This window comes from Hyposmocoma kahamanoa, unplaced genomic scaffold (assembly GCF_003589595.1).
Source record: "Hyposmocoma kahamanoa isolate Upper Pololo Valley unplaced genomic scaffold, ASM358959v1 211, whole genome shotgun sequence".
NCBI classification, from domain to species: Eukaryota; Metazoa; Arthropoda; class Insecta; order Lepidoptera; family Cosmopterigidae; genus Hyposmocoma; species Hyposmocoma kahamanoa.
In genome coordinates, this window is record NW_020653732.1 from 4,017,031 (window position 1) to 4,031,086 (window position 14,056).

A 14,056-nucleotide genomic window follows, 5' to 3' on the forward strand; every position below is an offset into this window, starting at 1 on the left:
CTTTAATAATAAATATATACGTATTTAAAGTTACTACCTACTTCACTTCATATTTTCGTAGCTATCAAAACATTCCATTCTTGAGATTCAGGCAACACCAATATGTAGTTTCGGCTGACGTAGAGAAAATGTACCGTCAGGTCAAAATCAAAGTTAAAGTCAAATAATCATTTATTCCATAGGTAAAATGTTTACATTTGAAAACGTCATTTTTAAGCTACTTTTTAGGCTGCTGCTCGTTCACGACGCTGACCTCCCTGAGAAGAACGAGTAAGAAACTCTAGGGATTGCACTTTTCAAATAAACTTAAATGCTATGGAATACACTTTGAATCATAATTGTGTGGAATCTAGACTCTTGCTGTCGTTGCATACTTCTTTATCTAAAACATACTCTTCAGTTTTGTAATATGACTTTTCAATTAAAATACTTTTAATGTAAGTTTTAAACTTAGGAAATGATAATCTTAATATATTCTGCGGAATCTTATTGTAAAAGCGTATGCGGTTTCCCATAAAAGAATCGTTTACTTTAGTTAAACGAAATCGTAGTACTATGAGTTTGGACTTAGTTCTAATGTTAATATTATGAATATCTTCTTTCTAATTGAAATTATGTATATTTTCACGGGCATATAAAATATTTGAGTAATTGTGCTACGATGCCACAGTCATGATACCAGTCTCCTTAAACTTTTCTCTGAGAGAAACCCGAGAACCTAAACGGTACACAGACCGAATCGCTCGTTTTTGCAACACAAATATGGTTTGTGTATCTGCCGCTTTACCCCGTATGAGAATCCCGTAGGACATTAGGTATATGGAAGTAACTATGGAAGTAACTAAAGTAAACTAGCAGTAGGTAGCAACATCGGTAAGCTCACGTATTCTACGGACTGCGTAACAGCAGAGCTTAATCTGCTGGCTAAGGAAGATATATGTGGAAACCATTGAAGTTTACTTTCTAAGATCTTTCCCAAAAAGAAAGCTTTATTAACAGTCTAACTTTTCTCCATTTATTTCTATGATTGCACTAGTCGATTTTACATCAGGTATTAATTCATCCACTACAGCACCATCTGCAAAGGATTTTGTGGCGTGATAGCGATGATATCCCTATCAAAATATTTGAATTAAATACAGTCACCTACGGCACAGCATCGGCACCCTTTCTCAGTACTAGATGTTTATATGAGTGTACAAAGGACTGTACGGACGACAATGTAGCACAATCAATTCTATCTGACTGTTACGTTGACGATTTTCTTTCAGGCAGTGCGTCTGAAAGTGAATTATATCACACCATGACTACAGTCGCCAAAGTACTTCATTGCGTAAGTTTCGCTCAAACATTCCTTCTATTTAAAAAAATAGTCCAAGTTCTCTGATGTTCACAATCCAGTGCATTGGGACTCAAATGGGACCCAGTGGCTGACGTCTTTAAATTTCCAACAGACAGAGTGTCCTTCTTTAGCAACAAATGTTCTTAACAATTCTGCTAAATTATTTGATCCCCTTGGCTTATTGAGCCCATGCACCATCATACCGAAAATTATGCTTCAAAAATTGTGGCTCACCAAATTAGACTGGGATGATCCCATATCATCAGATATTCAAAATTGAATTGTATTGTGTTGAATTGAATTTTTTTCAAGTTTAGATGTCTATCTTCACTTCAAATTCCCCGGTGTGTTCTTGGTGACGGTTCGGTGAATATAGAATTACATGTGTTCTGCGATGCGTCTCAAAATGCGTATGCAGCATGTTTATATCTACGATCTATTGATAGACTCGGTGAGGTACAAGCACAAGACTAAAGTTGCCCCAGTAAAACCTCAAACCATTCCACGCTTAGAGCTATGTGGAGCTCTCTTAGCATCTCGTTTGTCTTCTAAGGTTTTAAAGGCTCTTCGCCTTATCATTACAAAAATGTTTTGCTGGACTGACTCTTCCGTGGTCCTCGGTTGGCTGTTATATCACGCTCGTGACTTAAAAACTTTTGTTTAGAATCGTGTCGCAGAAATACAGCAATCTACGTCTGGTAGTTCTTGGAGGCATGTTCCAGGAGCTTACAATCCCGCAGACTGCGAAGCTCATCAGCAAGGCCACGTTACGGTGGCACGGCCCTTCATTCTTATTAGAACATGAACGTAATTGGCCGCGTGAGACTGAAATTTCGCTTAAAAAAATCTTAACACAAATACTTACACTATCACTACTAAAACCACCACCAGGCTAGTGAATTTTGAACGGTACTCGAAGTTCTCCACTCTCCAAAGAAGTGTAGCTAGTGTACTACGGTTTTTACACAATTTACGGCATTCAAATTCTAAACCCACATGCTATCTAACTACTGATGAATTAAAATCTTCTCTTCGTTTCCTAGTAAAGCAACGTCAATTAGAGTGTTTTGATCTTGAAATTAATTTACTTACAAACAAAAAAGGCTTACCATCAAAATCAGGGCCACTCTCATTTTTAGACGAAATAGGCATTCTTCATGTAGGTGGCCGTATACAAAAGTCATTGCAAACTTATGATAAAATACATATATATACTATATTATAACAGTCAAATCACTTTTCTAAATTATTATTTGTTCACGAACATAAAAAACTTTTTCATTGCGGCCCACAAGCACTAATTAATAAACATAAGACAAAGGTATTGGCCAAAAACGGGTAGACGGTTAGTAAGAAGCACCACGAATAATTGTAGATTGTGTAGAATAATGAAGGCTACTACTACTGTAACTTTATAAAACTGTAACTCCCGTAATGGGAAACTTACCTACTTCAAGGTTATTCTAAACTTGCCATTCCAAGTGTCAGGTGTCGATTTCGTAGGTTCTTTTCCTATAAAAGATCGTAAAGTGCGCGGATGCAAAACTGTTAAGAGCTATTTGTGTCTCTTTATTTGTTTTTCAACCAGAGCTGTACATTTGGAAATTGTATCCGACCTCAGCACCGAAGTATTCATGTTATGCCTTAAACGTTTCATATCTCGTAGGGGAAAACCTATTGAGATCCATTGTGATAACGGTCGTAATTTGGTAGGCGCAAATAATGAACCCACAATATGTTTACAATCATGCAATGAGTCAATCTCGTCATTTGCTGCCGACGAAGGCATTACGTTCAAATTCTAACCGGCTTATTCCCCTTACTTCGGTGGGCTTTGGAAGGCGGGCGTAAAATCCGCAAAATGTCACTTAATTGGAATGCTAGGTAATAATAATTTCACTTATGAAGATATATCGACATTATTTGTTCAAATCTAATAAAATAGTCGTTAGCAACCTTTGTCCCCTACCTACTCTGCAGACGATCAGCAGATGATGGCTTCTCCTCGAAATCCTACGGTCTTTGAGAGGGGAAGATGTTCGCGCAGGTAACTCCACTGGGCGACTGAGGGGGCTGCCGTGTAGAAACGTCAGTGACAAGTTAAAAAGTGACATTACATGCTATGGCTACGGACCAAGTGCGACAGTTATTATTGATATATATTTTAAATTCATTCCTTGTAATCAAAGTACAGAATATACAGTGTTAAAACCGTTAAAAGCGTCTATTCGTTGTGTCGTTCAATCCTGAACATCAAATAGACAATTTATCATACACGTTTTAAAGAATGTTTAAAGCCGATATTTTATAAATTTAAAGCTATATCTTTTTACCGCCGTCGACCGCTGTTTACTTATAATACTTATATCACTTAATCGTATTATTAGTCTGTCTTAATTAGATTTTATAAATTTTAGCTGCCACTAACTGCCATCTTGGATGTGAGAACACTTTAACTTTTTAAGGGCAGTTGCCCTTAAAAACAACGGTATATAACATAATCTAATATTGAAATAAATACTTTGAACAAAATGTTTTCTCAATTGTAACAAAAATTATTAATACCGAAATTGTTAATTATACATATATTTTTATAATCACAAAAATATTTATTTCATCCTTAACTACCATTGACTTACAAAGATATGGACGTCGGGTCCGCGCTAAAAAGTGTCCGACCTTATAGGGCGTTAAAATCGTATACAGAGCGTCATTCCCACTTTAGTCTTCGTTTGTTTCTTCTGACAGGGAAGCAAGCAAAATTAGACAGTACTGCGATGACATTACAATTTAAATTCAACGTTTTAGCTTTTTCATATTCCTTTACATGTCACTACGCTTAAATAGGTTGAGTTGGGACATTTTTTTCGTGGTTTTTGTGTTAGACTCGTCGTCCATTTATTTGTAAGTCAATGTTAACTACCCTAAAAAAATCAATAGTCTTATTTTACTATAAAAATATTTAATGTTTTCCGCGATGCCATACAACGTGTACCACTGTGCGCCGTGGTCTAGTGGATTGCACGTTGATTTTCATGGTGTCGTCATCTCTGAGGTCACGGGTTCAATCTATTATATAAAAGTCAATATATTTTTATTGTTCCTTTTATGTATTATAGAAACAAAAAAAATCAAAGGTCATTAACACTTACTATCACGTACTTTATTTCTTTAGCAATATATTTTATAATAGATTTAATGGATAATTTTTGTATTTTGTCAATGAAAAATTCATCACTTCAACATTATCCTCTTTGTCATAACTAATGCATTTGCATTGCATTTTTTATACTACTGCTCCTTGTGCAAGACCTCGTCCAGGGAAGTACTGCCACCTTACCTATTTCTGCTGCTAAGCAGTAATGTTAACATTACTGTGTTACGGTTTTGAAGGGTAAGGGTGCTGGTGAAATTGCAGGCACATGGGACTTATCAACTTTTGTGTCAGCACTATCCAGACCACCCAGTTAAAGACCTGTTTTATTTACTACAGTTCATTTCCCAAATTGGTCCCATCGGGAATCGAACCCGTGACATCCTCATTCAGCGCTCACAGTGTAAACCGTTCGACCTCTGAGGGAGTCTTATCTGCCGCCAAGCAGTTATGTTTCGGTGTTGAAGGATAAAGGTACTAGTGAAATTACAGACATATGGGACTTGTCAACTTATCTCGCAGAGTGACTGACGGTCGCAGTGGCAGTGCCATAATATTCAACAAATATTTGTAAACCATATATAAATATAACCATATGGTTAAGTATGAATTTTCAATATAAATCTTGTAAGTGATGTGATTTATTATGTAATATGTAACACTTGTGTAGTGTTCTCGGTCTAATATCGAATTCTTAAACATAACACATCCCTAAAGGCTCTAAAAGCACATTTTCTCATCAAATTAAAACTACCTGTAACGAAACTAATTCGAATTAAACGCGTCCCTTCTCGGGAATCGAACCTGGGACCAGCTCATTAGTACAAGATGGTAGGGGAGCTTATTTCTAATCAGTGCAACCCCGTGTCGTTGACCTCAGAGGGGTGGAAACTCCGCCCATTTGTGTAGTAGGGTGACCATGACGATAGTAATTCTACGGATGTTTGTGAGTTCAACATTTTTAAGAAGAAGGTCACAGGTCACAGCTGTATCAGATGTTTCTTCCATCATCTTAGCTCGTAAATAATGGCATGTAATTAAAATACAATAAATAAATTTATTTATAGAACACATTGCACACTACAAAAAAGTACTAATGGCTGACTTAACGCCATAAAGCATTTTCTACCCGCAGCAACTTTAAATAATTATTAGTAGTTTTTCTTATGATACTTACTAACGGGACTAATAATTCGTGCGCCTGATGGCAAGCGACACGCCCGTCTATAGCAGTTGAGAAGTCCCAACTGCTTGTAATTTCACCAGCACCCTTACCCTTCAAAACCGGAATGTAGTAATGCTCATATGGCATTCATCAACACGTCCGCTCAGCGCCGCGCGAGCGCCGTCTGACTGGCGGCCCGCAGGCGCGCGAAGTATTTACGTGAAAGCGAGAGCGAGAGGCAAATATGTAGTCTGTCTCTCGCTCTCTCTCCAACTTATGTTTGGGGTGTACGTTATATTTTAAAAAATTTTGTATAAAGGTAGGGGCTGATTTCGAAATAAATGTTAATTGCGAGCGTTTCACTTCTTCGCGCGAAAACTTTCACCTTGTGTGACTGGGCGCTTAATCTGCTATTTTTTAAAATTTTCTTTTGTTTTGTTTTCTCGTACAAAGTGATGTTTATAAGAAGAAACAAACTTGGCTTTAAATTTTTTTTACTGAAGTGGTTTCTTTACTTGAGTATGTCCCACCAGTTAAAGTACGGTGGGACGCAAATACAAACATAAAAAAGATTGTCCTAAAAAGAGCAGTAGTGATGGTGACCCCATGCAAACGAGACGAGACGGTAAAGTCGGCAAAAGTGTTATTTATAAAACCGAATCGATCGTTCGGCCAGTCGGCTCTCCTCACTAGTTAATGTTTTTAATTAGTTGTTAGGGACTTGAACATGGCGGAAGACGGTTCGATGCCCATACAGTTTAGTTCACTAATTACCGTTTGCTTTAACTGCGATGGAAAACGTGATCGAAGCTCATCGTTTCACAAATCTGTTTGAAGATGTGTAAATTTTCCAAAGTGCATTGAATCAGCTTGGGAACCTCTTTCTAGATGAGCACGATGTATATGACTTCGTGATGACAAAAATTTTGATCCGTGTAGGGCGTCTCACGGTTGTGGGCATCGAGTATATAACCAGAAATAGAGACGAAATAATGGCCTTCCATCCCTGGCAACTAGGGACATGGAAAACGTATCAGCTGTATAGTGTATGTCACCATTTGCTTCTTTAAAAGAATGAGAATGAAGAAAAACAAATAGAAATATTTGAATTAACATACATGACAAACATTATATTTGAGTACCTCGCAATTCCGGCAAAGTTTGATCCTTCTTCGCAACGTTTGTTTTCAATAGGAGGCAATACAATATCCAAAACGAGAAACAGACTGTTACTAAATAGATTATTGTTTTTAAGTAATAATAATATAATAATAACGCACACACTCAACATGGCCCCGCACTAGGGAAACCTTGTGTCGTGGATGCCATGGACACACACATAGACAACCATAAATTACACCCAAAGTCACAAGAGAAATAGATGTAGGCCATACAAATATTTCTCCCGGCCCGGGAATCGAACCTGGGACCTCTGCGTGGCGGTCGGCCACGGAGGTAATTAAAAAGTGATTATACAGGGGAGGAGTGGAAAATTTAAGTAACAGAAATTATGTGAAGTGACGATTGATTGAATTGATCAATTTAATCAAAGTATTTTATTATTTGTTTCAATTAAAAATCAAAAATAAAATAAAATACTTATTTTATTATTTATATTCATGTGCTTTATTCTTTTTTAAAGTCAAACTGGTCGATTTTAATTACCCGACTTTAACTACTAACGGGGTTAAAGTCAGTACTTTAACCAACAATTGCCCAGTTCAAGTTTTGGTATAAATGTGATTTTAATAACTATTCTTATTAACTTCAGTTGAAAACCAGAATTTAGCAAGGTCGCTATAGTACTTAAAGAGAAATTTGTCCATATAAAAATGTGCAAAGTTAGAAATTTTATTCAAATTTTTATTGAATTGATAATCAATTATTTTTTATGCGAAATTCCTCCACTAGTTTGTTATAGTTATTAATACAAAGATTGAACACTCAGAAAAAAATCCTTCGATCCGGGCGGATTCGAACCGACGTCTTCTAGCATACCGTGTCAGACGCTATACCAACTAAGCCACGGAACGAACCAGCGGACTTCTCGAGTTTTTCTATGTGTCTGTTGTAGAGTCTTTGTATTTGGTTTTTCAACGACTTTTTAGCCGTAGCGCCGTCTATGAGAAATGTTAAGTATTTCGGCACCCAGTTGGATACCTTTACAGCTACCAGCCCTGACTAGAAATTTTATTCTTAAGTAGTTCATTTTAGACTTCTATTTCATGTTTTCGCGATTTTATACGATCGGGTAAAGCACATACTATCGTGTATCGTATATTTTTATAAGACCGCGTTATTTAATAGTAAATACTTAAATCATTTGTGACTCGTCTTAGAGTAACGCACACACTCAACATAGCCCCGCACTAGGGAAACCCTGTGTCGCGGGTGCCACGGACACACACATAGACAACCACAAATTACACCCAAACTCACGAGAGAAATAAATGTAGGTCATACAAATATTTCGCCCGACCCGGGAATCGAACCTGGGACCTCTGCGTGGCAGTCCGGCATGGTAACCGTTCGGCCACGGAGGCAGTTAAAAATAAGAATATATATATAATAGAGTAAGAAATACTGCTCTGGGAAAAAGAAGCCGCCACACATATTTTGCCATTATTTAAAACCCAGAAGAAACATGTGTCAGGGTTATGTTTTGGTGTAGGTTAGCGAGAGATTTACAAAATTTCTAAAGTAAGGTACTTTAGAAAACTGAAGATTTTAACCCTGCTATCGATGTACATTTATGCGGTGTGTGGTGTTGTCAAACAAAATCTCGGCAACTTTAATGTAACGACTTTTTAGCCGTAGCGCCATCTATGAGAAATCTATGAAAGTATTTCGCCACCTAGTTAGATAACTTTACAGCTACCGTCCTTGACTAGACATGTCGCTATTAATTATAATTAAATTTGTATTGTTTTAGAAATAAGTATTTTTAAAATACACTTACGTCATAATGATCACGTGATATGTTTTAGTTTTAATACCCTGTTCAACGAACGGCGACGTCTTAACAACTACAGTGTCGTGTGTAATACTGAATATGACTGTGTATGAATGTGACCGCGCCATTTCACGTCCGACCGTTATAAGCCTTTTTCTATGACACTAAGAGACGGGACAAACAAGTCGTGTGGCTGGTGGTAAGCGACACACCTGCACCAAGCAATTGCAGTGCCACTCAGAGCTTTAAACCACAAAGATCTGAGGGGCACTACCACTACGCTCGACACCCTGAGACGTAAGTTGACAAGACCCATGTGCCTGTAATTTCACCAGCACCTTACCCTTTGAAACTGGAACACAGCAATGCTGACATTACTGCTTGACGGCAGAAATAAGCAAGGAGCTCTACTGCTATTAAAATAGCTTCGCCACTGCTTTGGTACTATTTTAGGAATAATGGCCTTAGTCAATGTTACACAGAGTTCCGGCACAGAGAAGCCGAATATACCTTAGAAATTCCAGGTATTAAATTTATCCTCAATCCAGACACCGTAAGTCACTGGATATCTGCGGATTTAGGTATCTAGATATGTCCTAGGATACTTTACAGCGGCCTGCGTACCACTGTCGCCCGATAAGGGTAAGACATTCGATTCTTGAGCGTAGCCTTTGAGTTTGATAGTATTTATTGGTGGACAGTTTGATCCCGTGAGAATTTTAGTTAAATAGATTAATAATAATAATACTTAATTTAAAAAAAATCCATCGTCGATAAGAGCTATGTTATTTTCGTGCTTATTTAAGTTTCATTACATTGAAATTACATTACACTATGTCTAAGTGTGTCTCTATCGCACCCGCGACACAGGGTTTCCCTATTGCGGGGCTATGTTGAGTGTGCGCGTTAAAAAAAATTAAAATAAACGCACACGCATAGCCCCGCATTAGGGAAGACCTGTGTCACTAATTGCACCCAAACTTACGAGAGTTATAAATGTTAGCAATACAAATATATCTCCCGGCCCGGGAATCGAACCCGGGACCTCTTCGTGGCAAATCAGCATGGCAACCATTCGGCCACGGAAGCAGTTAACATTATAGTCCAACAGTGCTTTTTTTGCAGTTGAAAATTCATAAAGCTCTCAGAAGTGCAATAAAAAGAACGCCTTTTTAAAAGCTTTTGGCAAGAGTAATCGTTGGAGCACTGTTTTATTATTTTGTGACGCATTTAGTTCACTATTGTTAACCGACTTGAAAAAAAAAGGAAATTCTCAATTCGACTGTTTTTTTCGTGTGTATGTTACGCGATAACGCCGATTTGTGAATCGATTTTGTTGATTATTTTTTTTGTTTGGAAGAGGGTACCTCAGTATAGGTCTCATTTACATTTGAAGAAAATATTCCGCCTCTAAGGGTGGCAAACTAAGGGATGAATTCGGTTTCACGCACTTTCCGGTAACCGATTTCAATAAAATTAAGCAAATAGATGTATTCCACCAACTTTTGTTTTCGATTTTTTAGTACTCTTTACTGACATATTATTTCGATTTTAAGTATAATTTGTTTATCTAAGAAATAAAGATTATTTGCCTTTGGCTTTTTTACTCTCTTATTTAAGTATAAACAAGTTATCAACAATTTTTTTCTAGAGCTTTAGAGCGGTTAAATATGGCGACCTTCAGCAGCGATGCAAAGGCGATGCAGTAGCGATACAGTGGCTAATCGTCTACCTTTAAGTCAAACGCGCGCGAAAGCAGCGTTGTACACGCGCTTCAGCATCGCGCGTTTGCATCGCTGCTAAAACGCCTCGTGTGTAACCAGTCTTTTTTAAATCGCAAAGTTCTTAGGGGTGCCACTGCGCCCGTCGCACTCTCAGGGTAACGGGCGCAATGGCAATGATTTCAGACATAAGTTAACAAATCCCATGTGCCTGTAATTTCACCAGCGCCCTTACCTTTCGAAAATCGGAACGTAATAATGCTTACATAACTGCTTGGTGGCAGAAATAGATAAGGTTGTTCTTTCACAATGAGTTCTACTGCTACCAGTTTATATATGTAGAACAGCACAAGTCATATCAAATTTAAATTAGAAAATGTAACAGAACGTTTGTCTCACGCGCTGTATTTTTTTAACGCGTTCACTGACCGTACGTGAGATCAGAAAGATCAAATTTCAGTAACCTATCATGGTACATGATAATGCTGTGTTATAATTATAAATGTTAATCATATATTTGTTTTCGGTTAGTAAGTGAAGTGTATTTAATGAATTGGTGTCACATGACAAGTCGCGCGCCTGTTGGTAAGCTACACGCCTGTAACATTTGCAGTGGTACTCGGAGTTTTAAATCGCAAAGATCTGAGGGGCACTGCCACTGACATAAGTTGTCAAGTTCCATGTGCCTGTAAAAACCATTTCAAAACCGAAACATGGAATGCTGGCATTACTGTTTGGCGGCAGAAATAAGTAAGGTGGCAGTACTTCCCTGGACGAACTCTTTCACAAGGAGCTCTACTGCTATAAGAAGAGAAATATTTAAAAAGAGAGTTTGCTAGAGTTTCTTGCTCATTCTTCTCAGGGGAATCTGCCTTACGAATGAGCAATAGAGTTTAATCAGTATGACGATTTCAAGTGTAATCTGTTTACCAATGAAATAAAGGTTATTTGTGTTTATGACGGTTCTGACGGTTCGGAATTTTGACAGTTCATAGCAATCTGCAAAACTCGAACCCACTTCGCATGTCGCTTGTGCACTAAGTCCCATTCGAATCCAAGAAAATACGAATATCGCTTGTACACCTGGAGATAAAATTATCTCTGTGACATTTCGGACCGTCAGTTCTCGGATTCGGAACTTATAAATGGAATATGTAGACTTTATACTTTAAAATCAGACTTATAAGATTACAGGAAGGCCCGTAACCTCTGTAATGTAAATGACATTGACATTGTAGCTGTCATTCATGATTACTTGCAACCGAATATGACCCCTAGGAGTACCTGTCTGTATGTACTATCGGCGAAGTTGAAGTCCTTCCAGTTCCAGATAAGTTTTATTTGCAAGCGGAGACTGTGGCTGGCCTCGTTCTTTACTTTGTTTACACTTTGAATAAAGATCTGCGGGGCACTGCCACTATGCCCGTTACTCTGACACACAAGTTGACAAGCGCCATGGTGATTTCACCAGCACCCGTACCCTTCGAAACCAGAACGCAGTACTAGGCGGCAGAAATAGGTAAAGTGGCAGTACTTCCCTCAACGAATTGTTTCACAAGGAGCTGCTACTAAAAAAAGTAACGGTGTTTCTGTCATAGACTTTTTCAATTTAAAATGTTATGACTATTTTTTCGGGTTTCAATCGCGTAGACATATTTCTTTTTTCAAACTAACTAGCGTTTCGGGCTCTAGTCCGTTTGTCCACTGCATTCGATTCGTAATCCGAGACTCGGACCCACTACGGATGTCGCTTGTGCACTAAGTGCCATTCGAATCCAAGAAAATACGAATATCTCTTGTACACCTCGAGATAAAATGATCCTTGTGACATTTAGGACCGTCATTTCTCGGAATCGGAACTGGCCTTGTACTCCTGTTCTCCTTCCGACACCCGTTTGAAACAATTACGGCGCGTGTACACGCTAAGAAATTCGTCGTGTCTGCAATAGAAAAGACGAGAATGGCCTTGTAGACGACAAGAATTTTGTCGGATCTAGCAACGAAAATATGTCGTGTCTGTTGCAGACAAGAAAATGATGAGTATGTACACGATACTAATGCTTTTGAGCAGACGTGTTTAGGGTAAACGTGTCAGTGCACTTACAGGTAGCTGTTGTTTTACTACCGACTGTGTGAAGAAATATGTTGACTACTAATGAAAAAAAAAATGGTGATTGCATATTATATGTATAGAAAAATTTATAAGAAAAGAAGATACCAGAAAATTTACTGGATTCGTCAAATTTTGCTACAAAAACATGAGTTTGGCACCCTCTATCGTACGGGTCGTTCCTCTACTTAACTTATAAGTAAATCATGCAATTTATTAGTCGTAATAAAATTAGTGGTGCAACAGCGGTACTTTGCAACACCAGTCCACGCGCATGAACGTTCGTTTACTGACAATGTGCCCCATACAATAGCGGCTGAGCGTATCGTGTCGGGGGTAGACAAGATTTTTTTCTTGTCCAGCACCGAGGCTGTGTACACAGTTCGTGTGTAGAAACGACACGAATTCTTGCATAGACCCGGCGATTTTTCTTAGCGTGTACACGCGCCCTTATTGTCAAATAAGTAATACTCTAACCAAATTAAAAGAAGCGTGATGCGAATGAAGCTTCACCTTTGACATTGTCTTTCATTTGGTCGAGTATTGCTTATTTGACAGTAATTGCTTCAGACGGATGTAGGACAGAGAACGAGGGAACCCCAGCTGATATGAATCGGACGTAGTTTAATTAATAAATAGTGGAATCGCCTTAAGGCCGCAAAATTGTTTAAAATGAACCTAAAAGTTTCTTACACAAAATTTAAAATAAGAAAATTGATTGCCCGGAATTAACAGCAATATTCAAAGAAGGACGGCGAAAGCTGCCCCAATAACGACGAAGAGTTATTCATGGACTTTGCTAGTATAATTTTGTTTTATAGTTTATGCCTAGTTATCAATATATTTTTAGAAGTCGGGAATAAAGAAATTGTAAAACATTGTATTTTAGAATAGATGCAAAGACACAAAGCGATTGATTCGGTTAGGTAGGTACTAAATTTGCGAAATATTACAGTAACTTATAAATTAAACCCCTGGAACCCATGTGGACTGAGTTCCAGTGCTTCCACAATTCACTGACAGGGTTCTCCCAGATCAAACGAACTAGGCTATTGGAACAGCCACGCACGCGACGCATCAGGGAGGCAGTTCTCTTCCGAATAATAGCGCTGAAGCTATCAATACGCGCGTCCGCGAACATACCTGATGCGCTACAAAATCGTGGCATAGTTATAGCATAGTAATAGTTCAGGTAGGTAAATAATCAATCATGAGTAAAATGAAACTTACGTACAAAAACATTAGGTACTAACATAGGTTGTAAGAATTTTTTTGTAACTAACACTAATATGGACTATGTCTGAAATAAACTTTTTGAATTTTGAATTTGAATTAGTTATTTTATAGTACACACATAAAACATTAAAGCTATAAAATACCTAATCAAATAATCAATTAAACAATACATAAAGTATAAAATAAACCACAATGTGACAAAAATATTAAGACCATATTTAAATGAGAGATAATCAAAGTTGCAAAGAAAGGTTTTGTCAAGAGACTTCTTGCCCTTTGGCAAGATTGACATTGACATTGACAGACATTGACCCAATGTCACATTGATATTGACAATAGTGTGACCATTTGTGACTAAAGAGGTACCTTCTTTCT